Genomic DNA, 21,219 nt, shown 5'->3' with positions numbered 1-21,219 from the left:
CTGATCGTCAAGGAAAAGCTCTTTGAATCTTTCACCACTGGGTATGAAGCTGCTGTGACTGTGTCACACAAGGCCTTTATTGTATTGAAACATATTCCTTCCCACCTTAATTTTCTGGGACATATAAATGTAATATGACGAGATGTTTAATTTTTGTTAAATGCTCCTTTTTGCATTTACTTAGATTTGTGATTGCCACCAAATTTTTCATGCCACTGTAGGTTGAAGATCAATCCACCTGAAAATGCTGAATGATTCTTTTAATACAATGTTGAATTCAGTTTGGTAGCATTTTGTTAAGGTTTTTTTTTCATCTATATTTATTGGCAATACAATTATGTAATGTTATTTTCTTTTATAGAGTCATTTTCTGGATTTAGTGTCAGATAGTGCAGACCTCATAAAATCAGTTCATGAATATTTCCACCTCATAAAATTGGTTTATGAGTATGTCCACCTCATAAAATCAGCTTATGAGTATTTCTTCTCTATAGATTTCTTAGAAATTTGACAATAATTGGTATTACTTGCTGAAATGGTATAATTCACTCAATGAAGCAATCAAATTCAGTGTTTTTAAATGGAATTTTTATTATTGATTCAGTGTCTTTATACATGATTCATCTGATCACATTTTCTATTTCTTCATGTGTATTTGTAAAAATTTATAATTTTTTTAAGTTTTACAGTTTGACCTGTTAGTTTTCACAGTCTTTTGTAATCCTTTCTATTTCCATGGTAAAATCTATACCATATCTATATATCCATTTCCACTTCTGATTTTGAGTCTTCCCTCTATTTTTTAAATGTTTGTTTATTTTGTAATTTCAAAGGAATATCATTATTTACTGATATATTCAGAATTTTCTAGTTCTTTATTTCTGCTCTGGCTTTTATTACTTTCTTTTATTGAATATAAATTTGCTTTCTTTTTCAGACTTCTCGATTATAATTTTAAGTTGTTTACTTGAGATCTTCCTATCTAGTGTGAAATTATCATTGAAAACTGTTGGAGTCCAGGAATTGTCTCACAAACCACACAGACACCAATCTCAGTCAGACAGGGATAATTTATTAAGCACACACCCCAGGACTGGTCAACCAGGGCCACAGTCCAGATTTGGGAACTGAACCATGACCCAGACTTAAGATCCCACAGGGTTTTTAAGCCCCAAAAATTCACAATCATCTGTTCCAAGTTATATCACCTATCAAAAGTTACAGATAGGGGATTTCCTTAGTAACATGTCATTGTTGTATATTTATCCGGCTCCTACTGGCTGAGGTATTCAACTGTGGCAGGGGACTTTTCTTATCTAATATTCATGTCCTAACTTGTCCACCAGGTTGGTACTTGTCTAACATTCATGTCTTAACTTGCCAGCCAGAATGTCAGTTACCCATGTACTCTTTCTGCCAAGTAGAATGTCAATTTCCAAGGAGGTCTCAGAACTTTCCTAGACTACTACTCAAAATGGAAGTCTTATTCCAAATAGTTTCTGATATTGGTACAAGTGTCTCTCTTGTGTTGGGATCTATCCCAGGGGCAGCTGATATCATAAAAGCTTATGTGCATGGAAGGCACAGGAAGTCCTGCTGGGTGGTTGGTTCAGGTCCAAGCTTATTGTAGGTAACTATACAAAACAGTTCTCCTGACTTCTGTTGTGATTGGTTTCCAGAGGCATGGAACATAGCAGAATATGTAACCAACCTTGGTGTTAGAAAGTTTCCTGGTAACAGCAGAAACATAAGAAAGTTTCCTTATAATGTCAGTCTATGAAGTAACATTTAGCTAGGACTTAACAAAACCTTGCTTTATAGAAGTACTCTTTCTTCTTTTGATTTTTATGTCACGTTCACATCTAAAGAAACATTTTTAATGTCTCTTTTTAAATTATCCTTCAAAGACCAAGATAGGCCATCTGAGACACTATCAGCAACTCTAGTTTTCCAGTTTAATCAGCCATACTATCTCTTTATTGGTGAGTTGAGGCATTTACCTTTAAGATTATTATTGAGAGACATTCAGCAGTTTTTATAACTTCATTGTTGGTTTTTTGGCTGATTGGATTGTTAATTTCCATACTGGTATCAGGGCTCGCTTGTTTATTGTGTTAGGTATGATGGATTCCTTCCTAGCTCTTTGTCCACCCATCCCATTCATGAAATATATTCTGTCCTGTGTCCTTGCCATGAAAATTATCTTTTTTCTCATTCTTTTCCTAGATTTTAGGGTTGCTGATGAGAAGCATGGTAACATTTCAATGTCTTCCTTTGTATATGAGTTAGCATCTTTTTCCTAATAGGTTTTTTATTTTGTTCTCATACATATATTTGTACCTTGGATATCATATGTCATGCAAGGTTCGTGCTAGTCATGACCATTTAGAGTTTCTAAATGCCTTTAGTGTCTGTCCATTTCTTTCTCTGGATTTGGAGTATCTGGATTTCACATCACTAAATGGATCCTTTATACCTTTATTTTTTCATCTCAGTTCACCTTCTAGCCCATGGATTCTCTAGCCCTGGTTTTATTCTAGAGATTGAATGTATGGCCATGGTTCTTTCTTTCTTCCTTTCTTTCTTACTTTCTTTCTTCCTTCCTTCCTTCCTTCCTTCCTTCCTTCCTTCCTTTATTCATGTTCAACTATAGTATGTGTTGACTTTGTCCTCCATTGTTCATATTTTTTTCTTCTGTTCTATTGCTCTCTTGGTGGTACTTTCTATTGTGTACTCTATTTATTCATGGGTTTTCAATTCTAAGATTTTTTTTTTCAAAATTTTAATGTTCTTACAGAATTTTTTCAGGCTGCTAATTTTTTTTTAATCTGTACTCCTTATTTTTCTAATCCATTTGCTGATAGTTTTTCCCTTTCTGTTTCTGGTTTTCTTGACCAGGTTCTGAGTGGAATCCATCTACTAGTTTTCATAGTCTTTTAGGTTATCTATAATTTTTACCAGTAAAGTTTTAAAATCTTCAATCAGCATTTGACCAATGTCAATATTTTTTTTTATTCCATAGTTGAGGTCTTACAATCTTTTGGAGGACTCAAATTGCCTTGGTTTTCCATGTTGCTTGTTTTCTGTGTTGCAAGAAGCACATCTACTGAGATAGATTCACTAGTTTTATTTAGGAATTTTATTGGAAAGCCTACTTCTCGAGGCCTCAATCCCCACTACCTCTCAGAACAGAAAAAAAAAAAAAAACCCACCTCATCTAAAAGCTATGCTGCTCGAATAGCTTTTAGATGAGGTGTCTGTTCTCCTCCCTACCACAGGGCTGTGTCCCCTTGGTTTACTTCTTTTTCTCCACACTTTTCAGATACCTTTGTGGATTTCTCTCTCTCTCTCTCTCTCTCTCTCTCTCTCTCTCTCTCTCTCTCTCTCTCTGTGTGTGTGTGTGTGTCCGTGTGTGTGCATGTTCTTATGTGTATACACACACACACATATGCATATATATGTATATATGTGTGTGAGTATATGTAGAAGCCAGAGGACAACTTCATGTGACATTCTCAGGAATGTCATCCAGTTCCTTTGAAGCCATTCTCATTGGCTTTTAGCTTAGTAATTAGATTAAACCGAATGGCCAGCAAAGCCTCGGGAATCCTCCTGTATATCTCCCCATAACTGACGTCACAAGTGATTGCTACCACACAGGCTTTCTACATGGATTCTAGGGATCAAGCTTGGGTTCTCATGCTTGTGAGGCAAACCTTTGCCAACTGTGTTATTACCTCAGGCTCATTTTATGAATTTCTAAAGCTTTTTCTCTCCTCTCTTGGGAAGATATTATACCTTTTCTTATTCTGATATTATTTTTTTCACCAGGTCACACAGGAGCAACTTTTGATCATCTACTTTATCCTGAAGAAATGACAGTAGGCTATTTGCAATGTCAGAGGTAAGCTTGACTTTTTCAGTTTGATGATAGAAGTTAAGCATAGATTCCATGTGTGATTAAAAGATAGGAAAGAAAAAAACAAAAATAAGCAAACAAACAAAAAATAATAAGTGACTTGAATTTTTAATCTTTCTATAAAATACTTAATAACTTAAATGAGCATATTCTATGTGTATATTTTCTTCAGATACCAGATTTGATATAAAGGTTGTAACATAGGTGGTTCCTGGATGGGACTGGCTTTTTACTAAGAAGAATATGGTTCTACATGAGGGCTTTATCTAAACCTGTGTCATGCCTGTGTGCATACCCAATTAAACACTGGAAATGAAATTGTGTTGGTGGAAAGAAAAAAATGTCATAATAAAAGGCCTGAAAAGTGAGTTCAAAAGCCCAACACATTTACTGTGGGGTCAAATAATGTTTTCTAAGGTAGAAAACTCTAGCAGTGTTTGAATTGTGTAAGGGAAAGTATATGGTTATAACAGTGGAAATTTAAAATGATACAAAACCACAAAAGACAGAATAAATCAGATGTATGGAATAAGTTGGCAAAAATGCTCAGGTGAGCAGGAAGCCTCTAAAGAATGTCTACATCTCTATTTCCAAAGCCTAAGCACCAAGGACCACCTACCAGCATCCCCTTTCTGGCCATTTGATCTTTGGAAACATTCTTTAAATGCTTTGTCTTTTTATTACTTTGTCAGTTTCTAGCAAGGCAGTTCCAAAATTGGATCAGTATTAGGACTTCTAGTCCCTAAGTTTATCAATGAAGAATAATGTTTATGGCTATAACTATTTCCATTGTAGACACTTCTAAAAGCAAAAAAAAAAAAAAAAATCAACCAAGATATTGTACCCACATCAAACTTATGACCATCATAACCAAGTCATTATTGTATGCATGATGTAAAGTTAAGGTTTGCCATCCAAAACTGGAAATGTGGTTTAGATTTCCCATAGTTAGCCATTATTTCAGAAGATGGACTGCTGAGTCATGGATTTTTAAGATACACTAAGAAACTTACTGTCATCTACAAGTGCCCTCCACAATAATTTCAAACTCTAGACACTTATTCTCTAGTGCTCCAGTGTGTTGGCAGCTGAGGATTAGAGAGCGCATGGGAACCATAAGGGTCCCAGCAATACTTATTCTAGATTAAGCTAGAATAGGGACACAATAGGGGATAGAGTTGCTCTCTCCTGTCTTCTCTTCTTCTGCTGGGTGAGGGTAAAGTAAGGCACAAGGCACTGCCTCCTTGCTTTTATGTTTCCCAAATGCCAGACTATGCAAAATAAACTTCTGTTTCTAATAGCCCACAGTCTATGGAATTGTACTGCAGAACCACGAGAAGACTATTACAAAGACATTGGAAATAAATTCTAGTGAGTGTTTTATGCTCTCCATTCCTGTGAAAAGAGGAAGTTCTCCCATGCAACAAATAACTTCAGAGCATGAAAACTAATGAATCAGTCATTTTCATCACTGAAGCAAACAGAATAGAAAGTTCTGAAGTCATCATCTTCCACTAGAAGATAATCAATTTTCCATTTAAAAAGCAAGAACTCTCATAAGAACTGGCAAGGGAAATAACTCACTTTGTTCCTGTCCATTCAATCAACTAGAAATCTAACAACAAACATCTAGTACTTGGGTTTGGTGGTGTGGCTCTATGGGTAACGGAACATACTATGCAGGCTTAGGAACCTGAGTTCAGTCCCCAACTGCACAGTGCTATCCTCCAATGTAGGTGTCCTCTACATTGTGTGCCATGGCATGTGTGTTACCTTCCCTTCCCCCATTAAAGGAAAACCAGTAACTGACCATTTCTTAGGCCCAATTATGAAGCATAAGACATCTTAGGAGACTCTACCCTAAAGACTGTCAGGGATGGCCTGCTACAGAGTCTTCCAGTTCTGCAGTGCAAAGTACATAAGCAAAGAACAAAAAGTAATTATTGTATCTGCACACACTGCAACACTGGAGATTAACTTTAAACTCCTTCAGATGTCTGACTCCAAGTCCTCAGTATATACCTGTATTTGAGTAAAGACAAACAATATGAAACTAGCCTAAAGATAAATCCCTAAACTGGGGTTGAATAACATAATTGTGTGTGAATAAAATAAAAATGACCCCAAAAAACGGGTAGGGAGACAATGCTTTAGCTGATGAACTGGAATAGCTACTCACAACACTTAACATCATTCTAAGTACTGTGGAAGAGTGGTGCTTGGATGAGAAGCAAATGGCATCTCCCTGGATCTGTTACAAATGAAGCCTATTCTGAATGCTTTATTTTAGTTTCAGTGGAACAACTGGACTGTGAGCAGGGACAGGTGATTACAATCAATTTACATACCATTGTAGTCCACATATCTTAGACATACTCATGAATACTGACTATGGTTCCCATGGTTATCTTATGGTAGAAATACTATGTTCGGGAGAGAACAGTTGTACGTTACTTAGCTGACCTGAAAACTCATATCTTAGACATACTCATGGATACTGATTTTGATCCATGTAATCATCATCATAGGATATAAACACCAGACCAGAGAGTGGGGGAGAACAAGAAAGAAGAAGGAGGGGGAGGAAAAGAAGGAGGAGGAGGAGGAGGAGGAGGAGGAGGAGGAGGAGGAAGAGGAAGAAGAAGAGGAGGAGGAGGAGGAGGAGAAAGAGGAAGAGGAAGAAGAAGAGGAGGAGGGGGAGGAGGAGAGGGAGGAGGAGGAGGAGGAAGAGGAGGAGGAAGAGTATGGGGGAGGGGAAAAGGAAGGGGAGGAGAAGGAGGGAAAGGAGGACGAGGGGGAGGAGGAGGAGGAGGAGAGAAGAGGAGGAAAGAAGAGAAGAGAAGAGAAGAGAAGAGAAGAGAAGAGAAGAGAAGAGAAGAGAAGAGAAGAGAAGAGAAGAGTTGAGTTACTCAGCTAACCTGAAAACCCACATTCACACAAAAACATGTAGATGAACATTTATAACAGACTTAGTCATTACCTAACTGGAAGCAGCCAAGATAACTTTACTATAGACTGAATGTGGGCACATTCCTACAAGGCAAAACTGTTGCTAAGATCTAATGTTTGTGTTTTCCCAAATTCCATCTTAAAATCCTAACATAACCATGTGAGAACTCTGGAATCTTTGGGAAATATACTGATTAATTAACAATTAGTTGATTAGTTACTGTCAATTGACACAACCTGAGAAGGGAGCATTATTTAGGGATTTCTTATATCAGATTATCCTGCAAGCATGTCTATGGGGGATTGTCTTGATTGTTAACTAACCCAGCCCACTATTGGTAGCATCATTCCACTAACATGGGGTCTAAGATTGTGGATGTATGAAAGAGTGGAAGAGGCTGTTTGGAAGCAAGCAGGTAGCATGGGATGTGCCTCTCTGCACTTACCTACAGGAGAGATATGGCTAGCTGCTTGAGTTCCTGCCTTGACTTCCCCCAAATAAAAGACCATAGCCAAATAAGCTTTCCCCTCCCCTGAATTGCTTTTGGTCAGGGTGTTTTATTACAGCAACAGAAATGAAACTAGAATAGGTTACTCTATTATGAACATGAAAATTTGTGAATAGAATTAATGCTGTTAGAAAGAGGTCCAAGATTTCAACTACAAAGAACTATAGGCAATCAAGGAATGCTAAAAATAAGAGAAATAGTCTTTCCTATGGAAGAACCTTCAGATTGGTTTTACAAAACCAAGTGGTCAGCTCTAAATCCATATATGTACAAGTAACATATGGACTAAGCAGGTTGTATTTATATATCTAGGAAAACATATGCATATACATATGTATGTATATATGTATACATATACATATCAATAACTAAAGAAAATGCACCATGAAATTGGGAAAAAGAGCATGAGTTGAGAAGATAGATGGGCTTGGAGGGACAAAAGGAAAGGAGGAAGATTCTATAATTATATTTTAACTTCAAAACTATATGTTTCAAGAAAGAGGCCCAAACAAGTACCTTACTGCTTTTATCAGATGAGCCTACAGCAGAAATGACCATCTAGGAAACACATCTTCACAAGACATTGAGACAAGTAGTGTTTTGATTTAGACTTGCTCACTCTAAAAAACATGCTATAATATTTCTTTAAGAAATCAATGCCAAAACTGAGGAGCATTAACCAAGCATGGTTAGTAAATGACAAAGACGGATCACTGGCTCCTTGGCATCTCTTTTGTCACTTCTGCTATATCGCAAGTGTGATGCTCAATGGAGAGAAGGAGCTGAGGGAGTTTTATCACCAGTCACACGTTAGACAGTTATTATATGAGAAAAGATTATTCCGAAGAGATAATTAACCAGTGCTGAAAGAACTGGGATCATCAAAGGCTATAAGGTACAAATTAATAGGAATAAAAGAAGAAATTGTACTTCCTAATAGAGCTCTGATTTTCCTAGAAGCTCAAAAGAACAAGAATCTGTACAAAGGTTTTTCCTTTTCTCTCCTCTTTTGCATAAACTTCTCTATTTTCGCTGCGAAAGCAGAAGTGGAAAAATGAGAGAGAAGATACGTTAACAATGACCATGGAAAAAAGAACCACTAATAATCTCATTTGCCTAGTGCTTTGGGATTGTAGCACCAAAACCGTTCCTGGAACATAGCAATCACCATCACTCCACTTAAAGAAAAGAAAGAAAGAACAAGCTATAGTAATATTAGCTCAGTTAGGTCATTCTAAACTTGAAGTCAGCAAAAGCACTCAGTTCCTTTCTGAGGACTTTAGTACTGTAGTACTAACATAATATTAAGGTCCACCTTAGGCAGTACACAGTTTTTAAAAATAATTTACTTAATTTTATTTTATGTACATTGGTAATTTGACTACATGTATGTATGTGTGAGGTGTCAGATATCCTGGAACAGGAGTTAAAGACAATCGAGAGGAGCCATGTAGGTGCTGGGAATTGAACCCTAGTTCTGTGATAGAGCAGCCAGTGCTCTTATCCACTGAGCTATCTCTCTAGCCCCCACAAACACACATTTTAACATTAATTAAACGCATGTGCTTTAGCCTCAAATAAACCCTATTTGTAGGCAATTTCCTATCACTTTAAAGATGTTGCATCTCATGGGCTTTATTAGATTCCGCTAGATTAAGTTCTTTCATGTATTGGCTATAGATTTGAAGAGCTATAAGGTAATCACAGAAAGTAACTACTGAAAAGAGTCATTAATCACGATCGATCCCTGTATTTGTGGAAAGTCAATTGTATAAATGGCTTAGAGAGTTAGGTGGGATGCACTGAAGTACAACTGGGGAAGGCAGAGAGTGCTGAGAGTCTCTCCAGGGGATTTTCCTGGTGATGCACAGGCATCTCCCTACAGGGGAGATGCGAGCAGACAAATACCTTTACTGGTGGGCTCCAATCTAAGGTGTGAGAGGTGGGGCATAGGATGAAAGCAATTTTTAAATAGTAACACAAAGTTTCTGAAAGAGAGCTCCACCAGCTACAGTCCAAGATGAGTTCGGGTTACTAATGGGGAAAATCTGATTATTTGTGCTCTTTTTCTTTATTTATTTGAAGAAAAATAATTAAACAAAATAAATACCTGAGTCCTTATTGATAATAGAACCACATAGCATTTATGATAAGGTGAAAACATGAGTTATTCAGAAACTGGATTGCTTTCTTTACTTACTTGATTGAAGAAATTCTTTAAATTGTTCGAAAATGTCACACATTACATAATAAATTTTAGTTGTCTTTATCCCTCACCCCCTCTCTTTGTCCCTCTCTCCTCTTGCTAGAACATTTATTTTTTTTCTCTTTTTTTAATTGGATATTTTCTTTATTTACATTTCAATTGTTTTCCCATTTTCAGGTCTCTCCTTCAGAAACCCCCTATCCCATCAACTCTCCCCCTGCCTCTATGGGGTGGTCCCCCACCCACTCACCCACTCCTGTCTTTCCTCCCTGGTATTTCCCTACACTGGGGCATCAAACACCCTCAGGCCCAAGGGCCGCTCCTCCCACTGACATCCAACAAGGCCATCCTCTGCCACCTATGCAGCCTGAGCCATGGGTCCCTCCATGTGTACTTTTTGGTTGGTGGTCCATTCCCTGGGAGCTATGGGGAGGTCCGGCCAGTTGACACTGTTACTCCCCCCATGGGGCTGCAAACCCCCTCAACTCCTTCAGTTCCTTCTCCAACTCCTCCATCAGGGACCCGGTGCTCAGTCCAATGGTTGGCTGCAAGCAGGCACCTATGTATTTGTTAGGCTCTGGCAGAGCCTCTCAGGAGACAGCCATATCAGGCTCCTGTCAGCAAGCACTTCCGGCATCTACAATAGCATCCAGGTTTGGTGACTGTATATAGGATGGATCCCCAGGTGGGACAACCTCTGGACGGTCTTTCCTTCAGTTTCTGATCACACATTTTGTCTCCATATTTCCTACTGTGAGTATTTTGTTCCCCCTTCAAAGAAGCACTGAAGCACCCACACTTTGGTCTTCCTTCTTCTTGAGCTTCATATGGTCTGTGAATTGTATCTTGGGTATTCCAAACTTTTGGGCTAATATCCACTTATCAGTGAGTACGTACCATGTGTGTTCTTTTGTGATTGAGTTACCACACTCAGGATGATATTTTCAAGTTCCATTCATTTGCCTGCAAATTTCATGAAGTCACTGTTTTTAATAGCTGAATAGTATTCCATTGTGTAGATGTACCACATTTTCTGTATCCATTCCTCTGTTGAAGGACATCTGGGTTGTTTTCAGCTTCTGGCTATATAAAAATGGCTGCTGTGAACATGTGTCCTTATTACATGTTGGAGCATCTTCTGGGTATATGCCCAGGAGTGGTATAGCTAGGTCCTCAGGAAGTACTATGTCCAATTTTCTGAAGAACTGCCAGATTGATTTCCAGAGTAGTTGTACCAGCTTGCAATCCCACCAGCAATGTAGTGTTCCTCTTTCTCCACATCTTCCCCAGTATCTGCTGTCACCTGAGTTTTTGATTTTAGTCATTCTGACTTCTGTGAGGTGGAATCTCAGGTTTGTTTTGATTTGCATTTCCCTGATAACTAAGAATGTAGAACATTTCTTTAGGTGCTTCTCAGCCATTCGAGTTTCCTCAGTTGAGAATTCTGTTTAGCTCTGTTCCCATTTTTTTAAGTAGGGTTGTTTTGTTCTCTGGAGAATTTCTTGACGTCTTTGTATATATTGGATATTAACCCTCTGTCAGATGTAGGATTGTTAAAGATCTTTTCCCAATCTGTTGGTTGCCATTTGTCTTATTAAGTGTCCACTGCCTTACAGAATCTTTGCTACTTTATGAGGTCCCATTTGTTGATTCTTGATCTTAGAGCATAAGCCCTTGGTGTTCTGTTCAGGAATGTTTCCTCTGTGCCCATGTGTTCAAGGCTCTTCCCCAGTTTCTTCTATTAGATTCGGTATATCTGGTTTTCTATGGAGGTCCTTGATCCACTTGGACTTGAGTTTTGGACAGGAGATAAGAATGGATCAATTTGCATTTTTCTACATATTGACTGCCCGTTGAACCAGCACCATTTGTTGAAAATGCTGTCTTTTTTTTTCCAAAGGATGGTTTTAGATCCTTTGTCAAAGGTCAAGTGACCATAGGTGTGTGGGTTCATTTCTGGGTCTCCAATTCTATTCCATTGACCTACCTGCCTGCCACTGTACCAATATTGTGCAGTTTGTTTGGGGTTTTTTTTTTTTATCACTATTGCTCTGTAGTACAGCTTGAGGTCAGGGATGGTGATTCCCCAGAAATTCTTTTATTGTTGAGAATAATTTTTACTCTCTTGGGTTTTTTGTTATCCCAAATGATTTTGAGAATTATTCTTTCTAACTCTGTGAAGAATTGAGTTGGAATTTTGATGGGAATTACATTGAATCTGTAGATTGCTTTCAGCAAGATGGCCATTTTTACTATATTAATTTTGCCAATCCATGGGCATGAGAGATCTATGCATCTTCTGAGGTCTTCTTCAGTTTCTTTCTTCAAAGACTTAAAATTTTTGTTGTACAGATCTTTTACTTGTTTGGTTAGAGTTACACCAAGATATTTTATATTGTTTGCAACTATTGTGAAAGGTGATTTCCCTAATTTCCTTCTCAGCCTGTTTATCCTTTGAATAGAGGAAGGCTACTGATTTGTTTGAGTTAATTTTATATTTGAACACTTTGCTGAAGTTGTTTATCAGCTGTAGGAATTCTCTGGTGGAATTTTTGGGGTCACTTAACTATACCATCATATCATCTGCAAATAGTGATATTTTGACTTCTTCCTTCCCAATCTGTATCCCTTTGACATACTTTTGTTGTCTAACTAACTTTTGTTGCTCTAACTAGAAGTTCAAGTACTATATTGAATAGATATGGAGAAAGTGGGAAGACTGGTCTAGTCCCTGATTTTAATGGGATTACTTCAAGTTTCTCTCCATTTAGTTTGATATTGGCTACTGGTTTGCTGTATATTGCTTTTACTATGTTTAGGTATGGGCCTTGAATTCCTGATCTTTCCAAGACTTTTACCATGAAGGGATGCTGAATTTTGTCAGATGCTTTTTCAGCATCTAATGAAATGGTCATGTGAGTTTTTTCTTTGCGTTTGTTTATGTAGTGGATTACATTGATGGATTTCCTTATATTGAACCATCCCTGCATCCTTGGAATGAAGCCTACTTTATCGTGCTGAATTATCATTTTGATGTGTTCTTGGATTTGATTTGCAAGAATTATATTGAGGATTTTTGCATCAATATTCATAAGGGAAATTGGTTTGAAGTTCTCTTTCTTTGTTAGGTCTTTGTGTGGTTTTGGTATCAGTGTAACTGGCTTCATAGAATGAATTGGGTAGTGTTCCTTCTGTTTCTATTTTGTGGAATAGTTTGAAAAGTATTGGTATTAGGTTTTCTTTGAAGGTCTAATAGAACTCTGCACTAAAACCATCTGGTCCTGGGATTTCTTTAGGTGGGAGACTTTTAATGACTGCTTCTATTTCTTTAGGGATTATGGGACTGTTTAGATGATTTATCTGATCCTGATTTAACTTTGGTACCTGGGGACTGCCTAGAAAATTGTCCATTTCATCCAGCTTTTCCAGTTTTGTTGAGTATAGGCTTTTGTAGTAGGATCTGATGATTTTTTTCATTTCCAGAGTTTCTGTTGTTATATCTCCCTTTTCATTTCTGATTTTGTTAATTTGGATACTGTCTCTGTGCCCTTTGGTTAGTCTGGCTAAGGGTTTATCTATCTTGTTGATTTCCTCAAAGAACCAGCTCCTGGTTTTGTTGATTCTTTGTATAGTTCTTTTTGTTTCTACTTGGTTGATTTCAGCCCTGAGTTTGATTATTTCCTGCTGTCTACTCCTCTTGGGTGTATTTGCTTCTTTTTGTTCTAGAGCTTTCAGGTGTGCTGTAAGCTGCTAGTGTATGCTTTCTCCAGTTTCTTTTTGGAGGCACTCGGAGATATGAGTTTTCCTCTTAGCACTGCTTTCTTTGTTTCCCATAAGTTTGTGTATGTTGTGCCTTCATTTTCATTAAATTCTAAAAAGTCTTTAATTATTTTTATTTCTCCCTTGAACAAGTTATCATTGAATAGGGTGTTGTTCAGCTTCCATGTTGTGTTGTTTTTGTTGCTAATGAAGACACACCTTAGTCCATGGTGGTCTGATAACATGGGATTATTTCAATCTTCTTGTATCTGTTGAGGCCTGTTTTGTGACCAATTATATGGTCTATTTTGAAAAATGTACCATGAGGTATTGAGAAGAAGATATGTTCTTTTGTTTTAGGATGAAATGTACCATAGATATAGGTTAAATCCATTGGGTCCATAACTTTGGTTAATTTCACTGTGTCTCTGTTCTATAGATATCAATTAAGTCCAATTGGTTCATAACTTCTGTTAGTTTCATTGTGTCTCGGTTTAGTTTCTATTTCCATGATCTGTCCATTGATGAGAATGAGTGTTGAAGTCTCCCACTATTATTGTGTGAGGTGCAATGTGTGCTTTGAGCTTTAGTAGTTTCTTTTATGAGTGTGGGTACCCTTGCATTTGGTGCATAAATGTTCAGAATTGAGAGTTCTTCTCAGTAGATTTCTCCTTTGATAAGTATGAAGTGTCCTTCTTTATTCTTTTTGATAACTTTTGGTTGGAAGTTGTTTTATTTGATATTAGAATGGCAACTCCAGCTTCTTTCTTGGGACCATTTGTGTGGAAAATTGTTTTCCAGCCTTTTTCTCTGAGGTAGTGTCTGTCTTTGACACTGAGGTGTATTTCCTGTATGCAGCAAAATGCTGGATCTTCTTTATACATCCAGTCTGTTAGTCTATGCCTTTTTATTGGGGAATTGAGTCCACTAATGTTAAGAGATATTAAGGAGTAGTTGCTTCTTGTTATTTTTGATGTTATTTTTATGTTTGCTTGGCTATCCTATTTTAGGTTTGTTGAAAAAAGATTACTTTCTTGCTTTTTCTAGGGTGTAGTTTCCCCCTTTATGTTGGTGTTTTCCATCTATTATCCTTTGTTAGACTAAATTTGTAGAACACTTATTTTTAACATGTCCCTATTTTGTTTCATGTCTTCTTTCTGTATGTCCAATTTCTCTTAATAATATTTTTAAGTAACTGCTGTACATCAAATATTATATAAACACTGGCACTAATGATTAAAAAGAATTTTTTTCTATTAAGAAGTTGATAGTATAGTAAAAAGAAAAACATAAAAATAAATAAATATAAAATATATAACAAAAATAAACTAAAATAATTATAATAATAGCAATATGTATAAAACTCAAGCAGTTAAAATATATATCCAACTCTGCCTAGATATCTAGAGACTTAAAAGACAGGAAAGAATTTAAGACAAAGACATTTCATTGAATGAACTTCTACAGGACTAGTTGGTATAACTCACATAAGAAATTAAAAATACACTAGGCTTTCTGTGTTTTTGTATTGGCCTAGTTCTGTCCACTATACTGAATTTTTCTCTTTGCTAAAAAATAAATTTAACGAAATTTCATAATGCCTGGAAAATGTTAGAGATAAGAGAGATAAGAGAGGCTATGAGAGAACTCGAGAACTACAAAAATGGTAAATGTTATTTATATTTTCAATTTTAAGGGAAACCTTCAATAAAATGACTTTTTATGGATGGGTTGAAAGAATTACAGCTGGATTTAGGCTTAATTTCTTACTAGTTGGGTGAATTCAGCTACACTACTGAACATCTCTCTTCTTCAGGTTCTTCATGTATAAATTGGAATATTTTAACAAGTTGTTGTGAGGGTATTGATGATTAATCCCAACCATCAACTTGGTAGGATCAAGATCACCCAGGAGAAAAGCCTTTGAGTATACTCATGGGAAATTGTCTGGATTAAGTTAATTGAGGTGTGAAGACCTGCTCACTGTGGGCATTGCTATTCCCTGGGCTTTGGTCCAAGGATGAATAAAAAGGAAGTAAACACAAGCATTTATTACTCTCTGCTTCCTGACTGTGGATACAATGTGACCAGCTCTTCCTACTCCATCTACCATGTCTTCCCAAATATGATGGACTGCATCCCCTAGGACTGAATCCTAATCTTCTTTCCTTAAATTGCATTTGTCAAGTATTTTATTAAAACAACAGGAAAGGTGATTAACACAAGAGATTGCACAAAAAAATGCAGACTATCTAGTATATATGGTAATCTTTTACCATTATACATGCTACAAACAAAAATATTTGGTCTTAGTCATACCAAGATTTCAAAATAGAATGTTTGAAAGAATCTTGACACTAAAAATGGAAGTGGTGCTATGTTAGGATGAGAACAAATTTACTAATAACAAGTCAATTCAGAACCTCCACACACTTCCTGTTTGAGCACATATTTTGATGCCACATGAAAGAAAATTTATAGAGATAGATAGCAAAAATAAATGTTACCAAAAACTGGAATTCCTTCAAAATAATGGGAATATGTGTATACCAAGAGCTCTGGTGGCATGCACACATGAGGAACTAGGGAACTTAGAAAGCCAAATCAAAATGTGTATATGTTCTAGAGGATATTATAACAGATTAGAAAAAATAGACATTTTTGCAACTGTTTAATAGAATATAAAAAAAAAATTCACCACCATAGTCACATAAAAGCATTGGCACTAATCCTTATCAACTGTAAAAGGCAAAAGAATCCAATGGGAAAGATATTTGAAGTGATTTGTTATTTAAGTCAAGCCTTAGTCTGTGATAATCTGATAGGACGAATTGGATTATTGCTACCTCCTTGTATCTGTTGAGGCTTGTTTTGTGACTGATTATAAGGTTGATTTTGGAAACAGTACCATGAGGAACTGAGAAGAAGGTATATTCTTTTGTTTTATGGTGAAATGTTCTATAGATATCTATTAAACCCACTTGGTTCATAACTTCTGTTATTTCACTGTATCTCTGTTTAGTTTCTGTTTCCATGATCTGTCCTTTGATGAGAGTGAGGTGTTAAAGTCTCCCTCTATTGTTGTATGGAGTTCAAGGTGTCTTTTGAGCTTTAGTAAAGTTTCTTTTATGAATGTGGGTGTCCTTGCATTTGAGGCATAGATGTTCAGAACTGAGACTTTCTCTTGGTGTATTTTTCCTTTGGTGAATTTTTAAAGTATTATAATGATTTTTAGAAATATTTTCTTATGCTATTAGAACTGCCAAAACTTCAAGTAGTCTCTGATTATTTTAGTTAAAATAATTCTATCTATTGATCATTATAACAAAGGTATCCAAAATGAAACAGGTTTTGTGATAAATGAGAGAGATAAAAAATTACTTTGCTGCTGTTTATTGCTTGAGTTTGGGGAAGGTTTATTGTTTGAGTTTGCATTGGGTTTTTGAGGAAGGGTCTTGTTTTGCTTTTATTTGTTTGTTTGTTTCTGTTGCATCTGTAGCAGAGCTGCCCACCTCTCTATCACTCTGCTCCTAAAGACCATTCCTCACCGAAGAATAATGGCCTTTTAAGTAATCTTGCCCTGCCTGTCCCATCTATTTTCTGCATACATTGGGTAAAATCAAGCTTTAAGAATCTAAATCTAATTTTCTCAGTAGCAAAACAAAATAATTCTTGGGATTTGACTTCCTTGCTCTCCAGGGTCAGTTCCTATCTACTATCTCCACTGACTCCTTTTACTAGGTCATGAGGACATACCTCTCACACTCTATCTGGAGACCTAATTTTACTTTTTATTACATAAAATTCAAACATCTCCTCTGTACAACTTTGTATTCCTTGCACAACTAAAATTTGATATTCTCTTGTTATATGTCTTTAATTTTTATAACATATTGTTTTTGGTGATCTGGTAGAAAAAGAATGGGGTTAGCATTTGGCAATCCAGACTCCTATTCAGATTCTTATTCTTTTTGTTTTGTCCCTTTTCTGCTTCTGCTTCTTCTGCTGCTGTTTCTCCTCCTTCTCCTTCTCCTCTTTCTCCTCCTTCTCTTCCTCCTCCTCCTTCTTCTTCTTTGACTTTATATTTTTTTCACTTTACATCCTTTACATCACTTTACATCGCAGCCTTTCCCTCTCCTCCCAATCTCCCCTCACATAGCCTTACCCTTTTCCTCTGAAAAGGAGGAACACACACACACACACACACACACACACACACACACACACACAAACACACATGAGTACCAACCCACCTTAGTACTGGCACAGCAAGTAACTGAAGGACTAAGAACATTCTCTCCTACTGAGGCCAGACAAGGTAACCCACTTAGAGGCAGACAACAGAGTAGGGATATCAGCCCTCCCCCCACTCCCTGTCTTCAGCTGTTACACCCCCCTCCCCCGAATGAAGATCAAGCTGCATATTTGCTACATGTGTGTGGGGGTTAGGGAGCATGGTCCAGCTCATGTATGATGGTGGTTCATTCTCTGGGACCCCCAAGGGTCCAGGTTAGTTGACTCTGTTGATTTTGTAAAGTCTCTATCCCCTCCAGGTCCCTCAATCCTTCCCCCAACTCTTCTACAAGACTTCCAAGTTCCATCTAATATTTGACTGTAGTTCTTTGCAACAGTTTTTTTTTGTTAAATAATAAGATGTATTTGAAAAGTATGGGAGGTTGGGAAGAGTAGGAGGAAAAAGAGAAAGGGAAAAATTATGTAAATACAATGCTCATATATAAAATTCTCAAACAGGAATCCAGTTTTTAAAAATGTTCAACAGATTAACTAGCATTTTACAATATGAAAATAAATATGACCTATAATTATGTTGAAGGAAATTTTAACTCACTACAAACTTTGAAGTTTAAAATGAAATCAATAAAAATTATTTTACCCAGCATACTAACAAAAACCACAATAACGTTTTATAATTCGAAGTATTTCTGAGAACAAGAAAATTGATTGTCAGAAGCTAAGTCAGCAGAGCGAGGGGGACACTGTGTGTTATTTCTTTTTTTTTTTTTTCTTTTTTTTTATTATTATCAAATCATGATTTTTACTTTTTAACACAGGGGTTATAAACATGAAAATGCAGGATGTGGGGAAGGGGATGACACAGGAGCATAGGTGTTCAGGAGGAGTACAGATATCTTTCAGAACAGGGTATCAGCTGGGTGAAGGTTCAGGGGTCAGGTCACTATGACTCTGCCTATGATTCACTTGTCCTTATCTAATTTGGTACTATCTGCCAAGGCTGCCTATTTACAAGGTCTATGACTACTCAGGCTGGTAGATTTCCACAAAAGCTGCCTGTTTACAATAGTTTATAGACATCTTTTTCAGTGTTTTTCCATAGAGACCCAAGACTTTGTGTTAGCAGGCATGTATGTCAGGCCTATTGCTGATTTTAGGCTTGTGGCTGAATTTAGACCTTCAGTGTATAAGCAGGGCTGCCCCGACATCTCCTCCCTTCTCCAAGTACAGAAGGGCTGTGGTGATTCTAATCTTGCCAAGGCCAGGATAGAGGCCTGACCTCCAGTAATTAAAGGGGACCTTGTAATGGCTCCAGTCCTCCTGTTATTGTCCAGTGAGGCATGAGGGCCATACCCGTCCCGATGTCTTTTTCCTGGAGAGGGGATACTTTTGACATCAACCCCTATGCAGTCAGTCTTGTCACTCAGGGAATCCAGAACCATATTTTTAACTTTTATTTATATTCCCTTGCAGTGCTTAGCCTAGCAGCCTAAGCAAGAATTCAGATCGCCAGACAGAGGAGGTTCTGGTGGCCCCTCTCTGCTTGGTCTAGGAGCAGAAGTCCCCTCTTTTAGGTTAGGTGGAGATGGGACTTGGGAGCACCTTTGCTCAGTTTTATCAGCTGCTGGGTGGAACCTTTCAGAGAACAGTCATGCTAGGCTTCTATCTGCAAGCATAACAGTATCATTAATCATGTCAGGAATTGTTTCTTGCCCATGGGATGGATCTCAAGTTGGGTCAGTTATTGTTTGGCCATTCCCAAGGGCAGAGGTGGCATTTCTAGGACATGCCAGAGACCTGAGATGGGGGAGGCTCCAGGGAGCCTATGTGGTGACTCTAGCTGAGACTCATAGCAGTGGGAGATATATGAAACCTGAAGTGGCCACCTCCTGTAGCCTGGCAGGGCTCCCTGTGGAGAGATAAGAACATGAATCCTCCACAAAACCTTTGACCTGGAATTTGTCCTGCCTCCAAGAAGTGCCGGGAGAAAGATGGAACAGATTCCTATTCTTGTATTGTATTCACCATCACCATGTGTCATGTTTTCCATTTTTAAGTGTGAGAGTTTTAGATTATGTTTTTAATTCACTGCTTTTATCAATGCTCTTCACACTCCTCCTTCTAAATCCTCTCCAAACTATTCCCCCACACCCAAACCCTCTCCCAACTATATGTTCTTTTTTCCCTTTTTAAAAAAACAACCCACTAAGTAAATTTTGTGCTTTTCATATATTCATAGGTATGGAGCCACCCATTAAAGCAAGGTGGCTTTACTAAAGACCCTTAAGAAAAATTGACTCCCTTTCCCCAAGTAGTCATCAGCTGCTTGTGAGCACCTACCCATTCCATCTTGAAATGTTAATTAGCTTGATTTTGTGTAGGCAACTGCAGCTACTGTGACCTTCTAAGAGGCCCTATCAAGTCCAGAAGGTAGTATTGCAACCTGGTCCTCCCCAACTGAATCTTACTATCCTCCTCCTCCTCCTCCTTCTCATCCTACCCCTCCTCCTCTTCCTCCTCTTCCTTCTTCCACAATGGTCTTTGAGCTCTGAGGAAAGGGAATGTGACATAGATGTCCTATTTGTGGTTGAGTACTCTACTGAGACTTTCTCTCTGTAGTTTAACCAGTTGTAAAGTTTCTGTGTTAACTGCTGTCCACTAAACAAAGTATCTTCTTTAATGAGATCTGAGAGTTTCACTAATCTGTAGAAATAGAGACATGAATTTATAGAATAATTTAATACTAAGTCCATTTAGCAAATATTAATAATAAGTTAGCACCTGGGGCTTATGAGCTTCCCAATCATAGATTCTTGTCCAGATTAATAATATTAAGCATATATTTTCTTATCCTTGTGGAGTGGGCCTTAAATATGATCAGAAAGTAGTTGTATACCCCATTTATGCTCTTATTTCACCCATGGCCATATGTTACCACATTGATCACTACTGTAACTCACAAAGTTCACAGCTAGGCAAGACTATTTGTGACTCCCCCCATACCCTAGTATAGCACCTTCTGGTATTATGAAAGCTATCTAGCATGGAGAAAGCTCTTAGTATCAACTTTATTTATCCATGCCCTATGACTAAGGTGTGTGGTATCTTTGGTAATAAGATCCAAATATCACATTATGGGTTACCAATAGCAATTATGTGTCTTTGTATAAGATGTTTATTAGCTCTGAACTTCTGTGATTATTTTAGGTTAACTCTCCTACTACATATAGCTTCATAGAAGTAATAAGCTTGAGTAACTACAAAATTAGTTTATGACATTATTCAAATAATTGTTTTGGCACAAAAAAGAGATCAGATTTTATTTAAGGGCGGGGGAGGGAGAAAGAGAGAGAAAGAATGGGGGGCATATACTAACTGGCTAGATGGGTAAAAGACAAAAGTCAAGGGGCAATGAAGACTACGGCTAACATTAAGAGACCAAATTTGGGCATAATGACCTGTAGTGTTCCTTTTCCTTCCATATAAATTGTAATTGCAAATCTGGAGTGAAAATAAACATTCTGAATAGATGAAATAGAGAAAAGTATTTAGGGGTTAACAGACTATAAATAGATAATGTGGTATTGACAGAAGCAAGGTTCATATGCCTTAGGTTACCAATA

The 21,219-nt window shown here is 37.3% G+C and overlaps 1 long non-coding RNA gene across 1 annotated transcript in view; it reads left to right on the top strand.

Moving 5' to 3' along the window:
* LOC143443708 (uncharacterized) overlaps positions 1 to 21,219 on the top strand; it is a 151,316-nt gene that overhangs the window by 16,748 nt on the left and 113,349 nt on the right. Inside the window, exon 2 of the long non-coding RNA XR_013112909.1 lies at positions 3,832 to 3,904. This is a non-coding gene — a long non-coding RNA (uncharacterized LOC143443708). The remainder of the gene's footprint in view (positions 1 to 3,831; positions 3,905 to 21,219) is intronic.

Source organism: Arvicanthis niloticus, chromosome 10 (assembly GCF_011762505.2).
Source record: "Arvicanthis niloticus isolate mArvNil1 chromosome 10, mArvNil1.pat.X, whole genome shotgun sequence".
NCBI lineage: Eukaryota > Metazoa > Chordata > Mammalia > Rodentia > Muridae > Arvicanthis > Arvicanthis niloticus.
This window is presented reverse-complemented; position numbering and strand designations above follow the sequence as displayed.